This window comes from Mustela erminea, chromosome 13, assembly GCF_009829155.1.
Source record: "Mustela erminea isolate mMusErm1 chromosome 13, mMusErm1.Pri, whole genome shotgun sequence".
NCBI lineage: Eukaryota > Metazoa > Chordata > Mammalia > Carnivora > Mustelidae > Mustela > Mustela erminea.
The window spans coordinates 13,810,897-13,826,752 of NC_045626.1; the positions used below are offsets into that span (position 1 = coordinate 13,810,897).

The 15,856-nt window shown below is 46.6% G+C and overlaps 1 long non-coding RNA gene across 1 annotated transcript in view; it reads right to left on the bottom strand.

The window, feature by feature from the left end:
* The window catches only part of LOC116572266, a 38,971-nt gene extending 25,014 nt beyond the window's left edge, over positions 1 to 13,957 (bottom strand). The window contains exons 1-2 of the long non-coding RNA XR_004278189.1: positions 13,450 to 13,957; positions 11,505 to 11,631 (exon numbers count right to left, since the gene is read on the bottom strand). This is a non-coding gene — a long non-coding RNA (uncharacterized LOC116572266). The remainder of the gene's footprint in view (positions 1 to 11,504; positions 11,632 to 13,449) is intronic.
* Between the last annotated feature and the right edge of the window lie 1,899 nt (positions 13,958 to 15,856).

Genomic DNA, 15,856 nt, shown 5'->3' on the forward strand with positions numbered 1-15,856 from the left:
GCAGGGAGGGTGGAGGCCGGTCAAGGACGTGTTTATCCATAGGTCCTTGGAGGTCCTTCGTGAGGAGTGTGAGGAATTTCACCGTACGATCATCTCCTAACGACTGTCTACTAGAAAGGAAGGACTCAGGAGTGAACCAATGGACAGAGACAGCTGTGAGGGAAAGAAGCCAATAGTCATTCCTATATGTCAGGCACCTATGAAAAACCTAACCCCCCTTAAGAAGATTCCATGAACAGGTGTTTTATAGCTAAGTTTTAAAAATCTTATAAAGTAGCTTGCTATGGTAGGCAGAATAATGGCCCCCAAAGATGACCAGGTCATAACCCCTGCAATCTATGAAGACGTTATCTCTCATGGCAAAAATGACCAAGCAGGTGTGATTAACTTGAGGATCTGGAGATGGGGAAATCATCCTGGATTATCCGGGTGGGCTCAGTGCAACCCCAAAGGTGCTTAGAAGTGAAAGAGGGAAGCCGGAGACTCAGAGGCAGGACAGATGAAAGCGGAGGTAGGAGTGATGCCCTTACAGCCTCTGAAGATGCAGGAAGGTCCATGAGCCAAGGAGTGTGGGTGGAAATGGAAAGAGGAAAAAGGAACAGATTCTCCCCAAGTCTCCAGAAGGAACTGTCAGATAATACATTTGTGTTGTTTTAAGCCACAAAGTTTGTGGTCATGTGTTTGTTATAGCAGCAATGAGAAATGGATACACCCACCTTTAACCAGATGACCTTGTTAAGTTTTTATGAGAGGGGCGCCTGGGTGGCTCAGCCGCTAAGCATCTGCCTTCGGCTCAGGTCATGATCCCAGGGTCCTGGGATGGAGCCCCATGTCGGGCTCTCTGCTTAGTGGGGAGCCTGCTTCTCCCTCTCCCTCTGCTGTGCTCTCTGCTTGTGCTCTCTCATTCTCTCTTTGTCAAATTAATAAATAAAACCTTTTTAAAAACTTGTTTTTATGAGAAAAGTAAGAAGGACAGATTTTCCTTCCCATTAGAGATATATAATATTATCTTAGGAAGGCAAAACAAAGCATGATCAATATCTAGGACGTAGCCTAGGTGGATTTCAACTAATTCAACTAAGTGGAATTCTTGCCTGTTAATGTCCTATTTTTACAGGTTGAGAGTATGAAGGGGAGCCCTGTCCTGTCCACACACCAGCCAAAGCAACACCCCTCCTCCCTGCTGTGCCCACATTCAGTTCCCCTCTGCCTAGACTTACTGTCCTGCTGAGTTTCCACTGAGCCCTGCCTCTCCTCGGGGGACCCTTCTAAGGAGATCATCAACATCTTCCTCTTTGGGAAGAATCGGTCAGCAGGCTTTGTGTTTGTCCAGGTGACCGAGGCCCACCCAGCCAAGGATGGGTTATCCAAGCACTGGTCACAGACCTGCATGGCCCCAAGCTTTATGCTGCAGGCTGCCGGTCCCAGGTTTGCTGGAGGAGAACCCCCCGACTAAGACTTCAGATGTTCCTGAGGGACAGGATCACGTGACTGAGAGATCAACTGTGTCTTACGTCCAGCTGTGAGCTCATGTGAAGAAAATGCAGATATTTTCCCCTCCCCCTTCTAAGGAGGCCACCAGCCTGGTCTTAGCATCCCGGGGAGCTGGGTTTCTCTCATCCCATTAAAATTTTACTTTCAAAATTCTGGGCCAAAGAGCTCAATTGTCCATTGAGGAAAGGAGCTGCGTTTGTTTCTTGTTGCCACTATAACAAATGACCACAAACTTGGAGGCTTAAAATTACACAGATTTACCCAAAGAAAACAAAAATGTATATTTGAAAACATATAAGCACCCTATGTTTATAGCAGCCTTATTTACAGTAGCCAAGATACGGAAGCAACGCAAATATCCATTGATAGGTGAGTAGATAAGGAATATGTTTATAAATGTACACACACACACACACACACACACACACCCCTCACACACAATGGAATATCACACAGCCATAACAAAGAATGAGATCTTGCCATTTGTGCCACCATGGATGGACCACAGGATATTATGCTAAGTGAAGTAAGTCAGACTGATAAAAACAAATGCCACATGACTTCACTCATAAGTGGAATCTAAAAAAAAAACCAAAGGAGCAAACAAAAAGCAGAATCATACCTATAAATACAGAGAACAAGCTGATGGTTGCCAGAGGGAAGGAGGGGGGTTGGGCAAAATGCGTGAAGGGGAGTGGGAGACACAGGTTTCCAGTTCGGGATTGAGTAAGTCACAGAAATAAAAGGCACAGCGTAAGGAATAGAGTCAAGGGTGCTGTAATAGTATCATATGGTCAGAGGTGGGCTACACATGTGGTGCACATGGCAAAACACATAGAGAAGTTGAATCACTATGTTGTACCCCTGACACTAATGGAAATGTGCCAACTATGCTCAAATTAAAAAAATAAAATAAAATAAAATAAAATAAATAAATATGTAAAATGACACAAATTTATTTCACAGTTCTGGAAGTCAGAAGTCTGAAATGGGTCTTGCTACGCAAAAATCAAGCTGTTGACTGGGCTGAGTTCCTTCTGGAGCCTTCAGGAAAACGTTTCCTTGCCTTTTCCTGCTTCCAGAGGCTGCCCCGTGGTCCCTGGCCCGTGTCCCCTCACTCACAGCACTCCCTGATCTGCTCGCCTCTTCTGTAGTCGGAGACGGATGGCTCAGTCTCCCAAGAGGCCAAGGGGGCTGAGAAAGTGATGTGGTCCCTGAGGCAGGGGTCAGATCACACAGGCCTGAGGAATGGCTTTCCTCTCCCCCGACTCCCTTTGCAGCAGCAGAACTTCTGATGGGATAAGCAGACAGCCAGGCCCAAAGCCACGAAGCTGAAGATCTCTGTGTCTGAAGCTCGTTCGGGAAGAACACGGCCCTCTACCTTCCCACCGGCTCAGGAGCGGACACCGTTAGCATGGGAGGATCCACAGCACCGTTTGGGATGGCCTTCCCCCGAAACTTCTGGACAGACTCACAGCACCCATGGGAAGCACAACCTGAGAGTGAATTTCTTGCTCCTCCTGTCAAGTGGAGACCCAGAGCTATGTTTGATTTGGACCAAAAAACCGGTAACGGGACACGTTCTACTTGCCATGCTGTCGATGCTGCCCCACAGCTGTTCGTGGAGGTGAGGCATAACTGACTTCCAAAGCAAATATTCTGATGGGTCAACTTTCCCATGACGTCATGATTACCTGCTGCAAGAGCCCTGGTTTTTATAAAATGAGTTTTCTAAGCTCCAAGGCTTTAGGTCTCTTTCTTTTCTACCTTCTGGGGATGGGCAACCCCTGAAAACGAGATGCAGTCAAGCCTCCGGGTTTGGACTTTTATTCTCCGTGGCTATCAGAGGGCCGGATCAGAGCCCCCGGGGGCCTGTCATCAGAACTCTCTGCCCTTCCCCCAGTTTTAACGCCCCCCCCCCTCCCAGCAGAGGTCACAGCGTGCCTTCAGGGTCAGCTGGGAGGATTAGAAGGATTAGTTGGTCCAACCCGACTAGCTTTGGACTCCAACCACCCATCCACTCGGCTACTGGTCGGGATGAGAGCCCAGACGTGTGGCAGGAGGATCCGGGTCTCACTACCATCCCTTCAGCGGGGAAGACAGCGACGCAGATCAAGCAGGAAAGATGGCTGCATTTATTCAGAAGCGTGAAGGAACATTTGCTATTTGAAACCTGAGGTGCCAGGCAGCAGCGGCTTCTCTGTTTGAAGGGCACCGGCATCATTCATTTCTGTGCAAAAACGAATCCTCTCCTGCTCGGGCGGAGCCGGGGAGGCCAAAGAGTCACAGCCTCTGCGGTCTGTCGTCACCTGGAGCGGATGGCCTGGTGCTCAGGGCACACGTGGGTGCCCTTGGCTGTGGAGGCAGGCCGGGGGCTGAGTGAAGGCCTCAGGGGCAGCTACGCTGCTTGAGAAAGAACAGGATGGAGTCAAGGTTAGGGGCAAAGGAAAGCACTGGCTGGAGGAAGGAGTGGCCATGACGGACAAGACGCAGAGGCTGTGGAGAAAGCTGCCCTGTGAGAAACCTCCAACATCGGGGATTCACGTCATCGATGTCACTTGTACTTCGGCAGGTAACGATCATCTTGAATATTTCCTAGGAGCTTGGGCTGCGCCTGGCACACTCACTGGTTTACCTCATTTTTGTCTCATCATGACCATGATGAAGTGGGTTCTACTAATATCTCATTTTGGGGGTGAGACAGGGAAGCACAGGAGGGTTAAGTAACTTGCTGCAGATTACAAAGCCTTTAGGTGATTGGAACCCCAAGTCTGAGCCAGAGGCCATCCTCCTGAGCACAGAGCCACGTGGCCACAGGCCTGCTGTCTGAGCTGCTGTGCTCGCACGCCCCTGGGGTGGGAGGGTCAGCCAAGGAAGCCAACTGGGCACCTGGCTGGGGCAGGCAGCAAAGAGGTAAGAAAGGTCCTGAGGGGCAGGCCCGCTGGGGAGGCAGTCAGGCTAGAAAGAGCCCCCCATGAAGCAGGGGGCCCTATCTCCTGAGACCGGGAGCCCCACAGACCCTGGGAAAGGTCTGTGGGAGGCAGCTTGCAGCTTGGGCTACACGCGGTTCCTTGACAGATCTTATGTCATGCTTGACTAGATAATACAATTATTACAATTAACATTTTCCAGCTCTCAGATGTTCTTGAAGATTTTATAAATGACATCCTATTGCATTTCTTTGTGTCTTTTCTCATTCAACTTTTTTTGCAGTTCATCTGTCTTACTGTATGACATTTATATTTATTTTCACTGTTGTACAAGATCCCACAGAACCAAATGTCTGTGCCAGAGTGATTTATCTATTGTATTGTTAATGGACAACTGAGTTGTTTCTACTTTGAGACCAGTTAGTGAAATGACGCTCTGAGCCTGTTTGGTCAGGTACCCTGATACATGTCTGCACACGTCTCTCTAAGGTGTTGTGATATTGTGATTTATAATAAGAAAAATAGGTTTAGTCTTCATCCTTTTGTGGGCACAGAGCTCATAAAACCCTTGGGATTTCCTAAGTGGTGAGAGCAATAAAGATGTCTTTTGTGATGTTAATGCAATGCCTTAGGAAGCCCCTAGGTCACCTAAGGATAGGGGCTTGTTGCCAAGGGAATCCAAGAAGTGCCAATGGGTTGGAACTTTCAAGTCCACGCTTCCCTCCTTCCCACCTCTGGGAGATTGATTCAATCACCAATGACCAATAATTTCATCAATCATGCCTATGTAAGGAGGCCTCCATAAAAACCCAAAAGGAGAGGGTTCTGAGAGCTTCCTACAGAGGGCATGGAAGCTCCGCTCTTCTTCCCCGTCCCTTACTGTGTGAATTTCTTCCATCTGGCTGTTCCTGAGTTATATCCTTTTTGTAATAAACTGGTAATCTAGTGAGTAAAATGTTTCCCTGAGTTCCCTGAGCTCCTCTGTGAGCTCCTCCAGCAAATTAATGACGCCAAGGAGGGGTCATGGAAACCTCAGATGTACAGCCCTTTGGCCAGAAGAACAGGTGACAACTGGACTCGGGGTTGGTATCAGAACAGAGGCAGTCAGTCTTGTGGGATTGAGCCTTGAACCTGTGGGATCTGGTGTGGGAGATCTGCTTGGTGTGGGGGGGAAACCCCCCACAGGTCAGAACTGTGTCAGAATGAAGGTCATAGAGCTGGTGGCCGGAGGTCTAGGTCACAGGGTATGCACAACTTACACTTAGTCATGTAATGCCAAACTGTTCTCCAAGAACCCGTCCCTGATTCATTCCCACCAACAGTGTCAGAAGAGTCTGTATCTTCCTTGCGGGTAATTGAGGTCATTAGAATTGCTCAAATTTTGCCCACTTGCCAGATATGTAAAAATATATCACTATGGCTTTACTTTGCATTTTCTTGATGAAAAATGACATTGGGTATAGCTTCCCACACGTTTATCAACTATTTGGACTTTCCCTTTTGCAAAGAGCATGTTGGCATGTTTTGTTTATTTTTAAAATTTGTACTTTCTCTTATTTTCTTATTGTTGGAAATTCTTTACGGATTTTGAATACTTTGTTAGTTACCTATATTTCAAATGCTTTCTCGCACTCTGTGGTTTTCATTTGTGTTCTCTTTCTGGTGTCTTTGGATGAAGAGTTCTTCCAGCGGTTGAATTTATTAGTCTTTTCCCTATGGTTAGTGCCTGTTGTGTCTTCTTTAGGAAATCCTTCCCTATTCTGCTTCATGACTGTTTAAAAGTTTTATTCTTCTCATACATTTGTACCAGTTCTCTTGTTTTCAGCCACACCTTCCTTCTTTCCAAGGCTCCAGGTCCCTGAGCTTCCTGAGATCCTGAAACACCAACAGACCTGCCTCTTGGCTTCACCCATTACCACAAAGGTTTCAACTTTCTCTGGTTATCCTACTACTTTTCAGCTTCTAAAATGTCAGTACTTTCATCTTCTTCCTTTTTTTTTTTTTTTAAGATTTTATTTATTATTTGTCAAAGAGGGAGAGAGCACAAGCAGGGGGAGCAGCAGGTACAGGGAGAAGCAGGCTCCCCCCCGAGCAAGGAGCCCAATGCTGGACTCGATCCCAGGACCCTGCGGTCATGACCTGAGCCAATGGCAAACGCTTAACCCACTGAGCCACCCAGGAGTCCCTCATATTCTTTCCTTGTTATCTTTATCCTTGTTGGTTTTCCGTGTGTGTGTGTGTGTGTGCGTGTTTATGAACACATACATCTTTACTGTCATACTGGTGGAGCTTCAGGAGGGAGAGTGTTCAGATTTCCATGTTTAATCGGAAGTCACAGAGCTCTTCTTAATAAGCAAGCAAAGTTGGGCACAACCTAAACATGCAGTCCCAGAAAGACAGCATGGTCAGTCCCTGAGATGGGCTAGCATGCAGCGGTACAACCTGGTGCTACACAGAGGCAGGCTAGTGAGGGAGTGAAGAACACAAAGTTTTGTGTTCCGTCCCTCAATTTCCCCATCTGTAAAATGGGATGATAATATGGAGAGATGGTGCAAGGATCAGGACTAGGATATGTAAAGAAAGATGAACAAATGGGGCGCCTGGGTGGCTCAGCAGGTTAAGCGTCTGCTTTTGGCTCAGTTCATGATCTCAGGGTCCTGGGATTGAACCCCGCATTGGGCTTCTACTCAGTGGGGAGGCTGCTTCTTCCTCTCCCTCTGCTGCTCCCCTTACGTGTGCTCTCTCTCTTTCTCTGTCAAATAAATAAATAAAATCTTTTAAAAAATTAAAAAGAAAGATCAATAACTGTAGGTATATGGTTAGGAGTATATAAGAGGGATTCCTGTGATTAAAGAATGAAGTGGATTTATACTTGGAAATGTGGCAATCTCTCCAATGTATATTATTGGGCTTTAAAAAAGCAGCAAGGTGGGGGTGCCTGGGTGGCTCAGTGGGTTCAAGCCTCTGCCTTCATCTCAGGTCATGATCCCAGAGTCCTGGGATCGAGCCCCACATCGTGCTCTCTGTTCAGCAGGGAGCCTGCTTCCTCCTATCTCTCTGCCTGCCTCTCTGCTTACTTGTGATCTCTGTCAGTCAAATAAATAAATAAAATCTTAAAAAAAAAAAAAGCAGCAAGGTGAAAAACAGTACATACAAGAGAAAAACACATATAAGAAAAGCAGTATTTTACATTTTACAAAGGACAAATGTGCATACCTATATGCATAGAACATTTCGGGAAGGATACTCAAGAAGTTGTTAACAGTGGTTATGCTGGGATAGAGGGCAGAGGGGACTTTACATAATGTCTTTCAGTACTTTTTGATTTTTTTCTTCTATCATGTGTGTTACTGTTATAATTAAAAACAAGCACATTAAAATGTAGTTAATTGTTGAAGCTCTACTTTTATGTATGTTTGAAATCTTCCAGAATAAAAAGCCCCTTAAATAAAGTAGAGCAAGCAAGTATGTTCATCACACACTCTCCAAAATCCAGTGCTGAATATTTGGATGACATGAAGTAATTCCTTGAAGAAAGCTTCCTTATCAAGCTACATGGTGGTGTTCCCATGGAGGCGGACAGGAGCCACATCATAGAGAACTAGTTCTGTCAGAAAGCTACTGAGTCCTAGTATTACTGTAGGATAATTTTTAAAAACCATGCTGAAAAATGTCTAGGCTCTCAGATGCTTTCTGGAGGCCCTGGTGTTCCATTCCCAGAGCCGATCACGAGCAGTCGGTTTAGGGAACTCCTAACCTTCTCGACAGTTCACTGCAGGCACCGCGACCTTCCCTCTGAGTGAGAACCCAGATTAACTTCTCAATTTCCACTGAAGGTTATCAACCCTACCATCTGCTTACTTGGTTTTCAAATCATATGCATCTGCCCTCATGAGCCATATGGGATCAAGCATTGTAGATTCTTACCGATGGGTTCGATTTGAACTCTCGTTTGCCCAGCTCTTATCACTGGATTGGAAAGGTGATAAACAGAGATGACTGCCTATGCAGGTTGCGCATTCCATTTATTTCTTGAAGTATTTTGCACTTCCTTTGATCAGATTAGAACACCAGAAGCCTTGATACTTGAACTAAATTTGATTAGCTCATCATGAGATTATCTTTGATTGCATTACCTTTTATCTGATGTTGCTATAGGCACTGGCCACACGAAATTTATTTCTGCACTTGCTGTAAAATGTCGTTCACTATACCACCCACTTACAGCCCCGCCTGGTAAGGTTTGTTTCAGAAATTGGGGCCCAGAAAACTTTCCTACAACACTACAGAACCGAAGGGACTTCTTCCAATAGTGAAAATCATGTACTTGGGCATTTCTCTCATTTTCTCAAGGTTTTGGGAAGCTCAGCTCTGTGGCTCAGTCACAGCAACTCTGGTAACCCAGAGAGTTAGTGAGCTTGCATCTCTCTGTTCCTTATTCTTGATTTTCCATTTCACTAAACTTTGTGTATGTCTGTTGTCTCTCTGCATCCTTTTCCATTTAGTGGATCTCTTCAAAAGTTTAATAATAGAGGGGCGCCTGCGTGGCTCAGTCAGTTAAGCATCTGACTCTTAAATCTCAGCTCACGTCCTGCACTGGGCTCCATGCAGTGGAGCCTACTTAAAAAACAGCAACAATAACAACAACAAACAACTAAAATTTAGTAGATTATGTCCCACAGAGGTATATGTTTCTTGGGCAGTTGGATTTTGATCTTTTTCTTCTGGTGAGGTAAAAAAGAGTTTCATGAAGACATGGCATTTGAACCAAGCCTTTGGGGGATAGGAACATTTGACAAATGTTGGGAAGAATGTTTCTGGCAGATGAAACAGTGTGAATAAAGAAGTGATGGGAGGAAGGCACAGACCACCTATGGGAAGTAGGAAGATTTGGTCTGGTCAAGCCATGAGATATAAGAAGAGATGAACAGAAATCAAGCTGGAAAGATGGTGGGCCCAGCTCAGGAGGAGCACACGTTAGGCATAAGAGAAGCATAAGAGAAGGATTTTTTTTTTTTTCTCCAAAATAAGGGAAACTACTGTATATATTTCAGGCAGGGCATAAAAACAATGGAGACAGAATTTAAAGACAAAGGCGAAAGAAGAGGACTGCTAGGGCAACGTCCCAGCTGATCTGCCATTGAGATGGGACTAAAAGCACCTAGACAGAACCTGACCTTGGAAAGAACACGGAGGGACAGAATGGCATCAAGCACACAGTCCAGCAGCCAGGTTGTCCTCCAGATTCTGCTGCTGTAGATGTTTAAACCATGTTTTTCTTTAGAGATCCCTTGGTAAACATAAGTCAAACAATAAATATCACACACTTAACCAGAGCACTGAAATGGGTTCTTAACCGATAACTGATGAGGGAAGTTTTTTGGGTTTTGTTTGGTTTTGATAGAAGAATTCCAGCCAATAAGTGCAGAGAGCATAATGGGGTTGAATGATTTACCATTTTTGCCACTTTGAAATGGATCGAGGCTATATTCACAGGCGGATACTGCGAGTATCAGGGGAGCCTTTGTAGGCAGGAAGAGATGGCATGCCCAGGAAAGAAAGGGCATCATCAAGATGAAAGGCTTTCTAATGAAGGGATTGGTCAGAGCCACTGAATCTGCTGATCTAGGACAAAACAGGCTTTGGGAAACGTGGGATTGTCAGACATAATGTCCCACATGATGAGACGCAATAGGTAGGACATCGCACCACCTAGGAAGCATTCTTGCCTAAAATAATTGAACATGAATCTAATCATAACTCAAGATGTAAATATTATTTTACATGAGAAACAGTAGGAGGAGGTACTAGTTAAATAACAACCTGAGGAAGCAGCCGGCCACATCCAGACTGTGCAGCATTCTACAGGGCCAAGAACTCATTTTCAAACAAGCCAAATCAATGGCATTATTTAAAAAAAAAAAAAAAAAAGCGTGTAACAGAATAGAATAAAAGGGACTTAAGAGACATAAAAATCAAATGTAATGCATGGATCTTACCTGGATGCCAACTTGAGTAAACCAACCCCACAAGGACATTTTTAAGACAAAAATGTTTGAATATTACCTGATGTCAAGGAATTATTGCGAAATTTTAAGTTAAAGATAATGCCATGTTGGTTATCTAAAAAAACAAACATCTTTGTCAGGGAGAGAGGCATACTGAAATATTTACATGCCAGTGAAATAACATGATGATTAGGATTTACTTTAAAACACTCCAGAAAAAAAAAAATATGTGGTTAGGTAAAATAAGATTTGCAAGCTACTGTTAACTATTGAAGCTAGGCGCTAGGTACGTGGGAGATTCACTATATTAATCTTTTTACTTTTATACATGTTAGTTTCTGCCATGAAGAAATGCCTATTTTAACAGACTCTTTATGGTGACTAGTTTGAAAAACCTTTCTATCTTTGTTTTGAGTTTGATGAGAGAAAAGGGTCGAAATCAGACAAACACTAGCCCCGGTATGTGGCCAAGGGACTAAGTGCATATTTTACAGAGTATAAAATGACACTGCCCTGGGGCATCTGGGTGGCAGAGTCGGCTGAGCATCGACTCTTGGTCACAGTCTCAGGGTCATGGGATCTAGCCAGCATTGGGCTCTGCGCTCAATACAGAGTCTGCTTGTCCCTCCCCCCCCCGCTCCTCCCCTCCCCCCACTGCTGCCACTCATTCGCCCTCTCTCTCAAATAAATGAAAGAAAAAAAATCTTTAAGAGAATGACACTGCTCTGTAGTTATGGTTTGTGGAGCAGCACATGAGCCCCACACTGCCAGTGCAGATACCACATGAGCCCCACACTGCCAGTGCAGATACCTCAGTCTGAAACCTGGTCTGCCAGGTACGGAACATACTGACTCAAACTGTGTTCTTCTCTTCAGTCTCTTGGTCAGCAAATATAACGGAGCATCGCTTATGTGCATTCGGAGAAGGCTGGCCTTTTCAAATGGTTGGCTAAATCGGATCTCCCCACGCTCTCCCTCGTCATCCTCATCACCTCGAGTACCATCGTGAGCCTCTCTATTCTGAAACGGCCCAAATGGGAGAGCGGTCTAGGAGACGGAGCCAGTTACCTACCATGCTAGGAAGAACGGGTGCCCGGAGAGGAACGAAGGCCGAGCTCCGTGACATCAGATGTTCTGTTATCTCGAGGACAGATCCTGTTCATTCTCCGTGGGAGCCGCTGGGATGCACCCCGCAGATCCTGTTTAGAGATAAAGGGCGGTCTGTCGGAGGCTGACAGCACGCAGATGCCCTCAGCTGTCATCCCTCTTCAGGGATTACAGGGGCTGAAAAAAGCTATTGTGCCCCAGGGAACCCCACTTCCTTGCAAGCCAATGAGCAAGCGAGCAGTTGACTCAGGAGTATAAAGCCCTTGGCCCCTCAGCGCAACCTGAAAATTCGGAAAAACCAGGGCAGCTTCTGAGCTCCCCAAGGAGCTGGTTAATCCCACCACTTCCTGCCCAGGCCTGCTTCCTTCCTTCCTCTTCCCCAGGTGCCGACCCTGAGAACGCTCCCTAACAAACTTCCAGCAGCTCGTCTCCATCTCAGAGTGAGTGTCCCAGAGAACCCAACCCGGAACCTGTGATGGAACCACTCTCCAGAAGACTTTGGTAGATGCCCTCAAAAGAGCTGTCCTGCTGCCAACCAGCTGCTGTTAGGAGACGTGAAGCTGTGCCTAACTCCTGCTTCCTCCTGCCTTCTCAAGCAGCTCATAAACAGGTGGTTGGGGGGTGGGGGGCGGGGGAGAAAACAGGTCACTGATATCCACGGCCCCAAACAACTGCTCTCCACCCCACACTAAGGTATGCAGATGCATTGTTGTCAACATCTCAATTAACTACCTCTTTGCTGAAATTAATTCTTTGCTTAAATTACTTGGATATAGGGGCATCTGGATGGCTCAGCCCGTTAAGTGTCCAACTCTTGATTTCAGCTCAGGTCATGATCTCGGGATCCTGGGATCCGCCCCGAATTGGGCTCCCTGCTCAGTGGGGAGTCTGCTTGCTCCATCTCCCTCTGCCCCTCCCCCTGCTCCCATGCTCTCTCTCAGATAATAAACCTTTAAAAAAAAATTACTTAGATACAAATATTAAATGGTTGCCTTACAGAAAAGCATTTTTTATGGAAGCAATGTTATTCCTTCTGCTACGTCCCTCATATGGACCACCTACACCCTGGGGTAAGATGAGAAGGTATCACCTCCAGGACAAAGACAAGAAGGGGAACAGAAGTGTGTATCTTTTTTTTTTTTAGATGTATTTTTTGTTTTTTTGTTTTAGATTTTATTTATTTGACAGAGAGCAAACACAAGCGGGGGGAATGGCAGAGGCAGAGGGAGAACCTGGCTCCCCACTGCAGGGAGACCAACGGAGGGCTCGATCCCAGAACCCTGACATCAGGATCTGAGCGGAAACAGACACTCAACTGACTGAGCCACCCAGGATTCCCCAGAATTGTCTACCTTGAATGCCACGAGCTCTATGAGTCTTGTTTCTTGCGTTCACTGCTGTCCCTGGTATAGAACCTTCACTCAACAGAAGCTCATTAAGTATTAATGCAAGAAAGAAAGGCGATGCCACCTTTGCCACGCGCCTCTTCTTGCTGTGCAGACCACGATGCCGTCTATTCTGTCCCGGAACCTTGCGCTGTTTGATGGAAGCTATTCTGTGTTCACCTCGGTCTCCCCGCTCCCTGTCACCGAGTATGGTACACAGTAGGTGCTCAGGAAAGTATTCTTGGAAAAACGTTCCGCAGCTCAAGGGCAGTGTTTAATCATCGTCTATCACTGAGTCACGACTAACCTCAAAGCTTACCAGCTTGAGCGTGGCTCAGTGGGTTAAGCGCCTGCCTCCGGCTCAGGTCATGATCCCGGGGTCCTGATATCGAGCCCCGCATCAGGCTCTCTGCTCAGCAGGGAGCCTGCTTCCTCCCCGCTCTCTGCCTCTCTTTCTCTGCTTGTGATCTCTCTCTGTGTCAAATAAATTAATAAAATATTTAAAAAAACAAAAACACATCTTACCAGCTTAAAATGCCACCGTTACCTGCTCCCCATTCTGGGCTTGGCTGGCTGGTCCTCTGTGGGGCTACTCAGAAGACTGCAGGGTCTGAGAAACCTTCGCTTGAATGCGGGGGGGCCACTGGCCAGAAGCCTCTGTCTTCGACCCTACGACCTCTTCCGCACACAAGGGCAAGAGCCGCTCCCCCGCAGGGTACATGCCCCAGCACCTGGTGGGTCCAGCTACTGCCGGAGCTCTCACGTGCAAGCGCACAGCGGCCCATACCGGTCACGTGACCCCGCCCCGCAGCGATGTGGGCGGGGCTGACGCCAGGTGCTACACACGTGCAGAGAGATTCATTAGAACCTGTAAGTCCTGCCTCTACCTCTGGTTCCCAACTTAACCCAGGCTTAGGCACTTAGGGCCAGAATCCTGGAAGAATTGTCTTCCAGGGGTTCCTAGATATTGGATCTTGGATTTAGTCAGGGGCGGTCAATCAAACAACAACAACAACAAAAACAACAAAATGACTAAGGAATAGTTGGGCAAAACCCTAAGTAGGAGCTCGGTGCAAACCCCTGGGCTGCCCCCGACAGCGCCAGCAGGTATGGGTGGCCTGGGTTGGTAATTGCCACAGTGAAGAACAACCACCTCCTCTGACTCAGGCCGGCTCAGGAGTTCCATCTCCTCTTAGACCTCTAAATGTAAGGGGCCTGGCCACCTCGACTGGGGAAGGGAGTGACCATGCTAACAACGGGGGCTGGGGCCGTGAATGAAGGGATCCGAAGAAAAGGTTCAGGGGCATGTCTGGAACCTGGAAGCAGAAAAGTCTCAGCCCATACCCTTGGCTGCTGAATTGGTCAGCAAAGGACGCTGGCTGCTCCCAGTCCTCCTACGTCTGAGTGCTTGGATCACTGTGTACCCTGAAATCTCAGAGCTCAGCACCTAGTCCTCTCTCCATGCATCTTTTGGAACCCCTGATTGTGCTCTGCTCTGAGTAATTAGTAAAATTAGTTTGTAGTAATTATATCATTTTTATTCTCATCCCCTTTAACATAGTATCAACACTTATGCAAATTGGGGATATTATCAATAATCAAGTATTTATATAACATCTGCTGTGAGACAGAAATCAACTGAATTAAGAATTTTCAAGGTGATCTATTTCAATTCTGGAGACTTCCAGAACTCCTAGGTCCTAGCAGGGAAGTGATTTATTTGGGAAGTACGGAGGGAGAAGTGTTGTCCACGGCTACTAATAAACGAGTGGAGGTGAATTCGAGTTTGCATGCGTTACAAATCAAGGACAAGTTAAGATCAGGATAGACCACCCTGGGGTTAATCATGTAGAGATACATTTACTCCTGTCGTGGCTGTTAGGTTCTTCGGGGCAGTGCTGTCCACACTAGGAAGATAGGAGGCGGGAGCACCTCCTCTTTCAAAATAAAGTCATGTTTATAGGTATCCCATTTATAGCACTCCAACATATTTTGGGGAAACACAATTCAACCCACATACCACCCCCCTCCACAGGCCATATGTCTGGGAAAAGCCTTTCTTCAATAGCAGCTGTGACAGGAATGCCTAAGAGACTCAGAGCCCCATCTAAGATTTGGTCCAGAAGTCTCTGAAATCCGGGAGGAAAAAACTGACCCCCAAATTCTAAACCTTTAGTGGTTCTCCGTTGGGCTGAATTCCAACCAGAGGCTAGAAGTCACCTTTGGGAGTGCAGATGATTTTTTGGGGAAAAATACACTGATTGCCCTTTTATATATGCAAATGAAAGCGTGTATCCTGTTCTGAAATAGGATGGCTCAAGGTAAAGGCATTTTTATTATAAGATAAAAATCTGTCTTCATAAATCTATAAAGTGATTCTGGGGGAAGCAGTTAGGCCTGGATTCTGGGTAGGGCAGAAATGGTTTTGAGTGCCTTCCTTTACTTGGGGTGGGGATGGGAAAAGTGGATGGTGGCTGGGAGTTAGAGGCTAAGGAGCGAGTGACCCTGAAGCCATAGGGATGTGCTGGAGCTAGCTCCTGTAAATTTGGGCTCCTGTAAAATTGTAAAATTGTCAGGGATTTTGCAAGCTGGTTGATAAGCACAGCCATCATTAGAAATCAAATTATGTAGCACCTGGCTGGCTCAGTCGGTAGAGCATGTGACTCTTGACCACGGGGGTCGAGAGTCTGAGCCCCACACACTGGGAATCATACTCCTCTAGCCCGTTGCTAAGCATCTAGCAACACACGGCTGGCAGGGGGACCCCGTGGAGGCTCTGGGAGTTGTCCTGTTTCCAAGGCTGTTTGTTTCTCTGCACCTGGAAAGGGGAATCAAGGAGCAGGCTAGTGTCTGAGCCCAGGACAAATTAACATAGAGGAGCCAGCAGCAGAGCAAGCAGGTGACAAGGTGGCAGGAGGGGACGTGTGTGTGG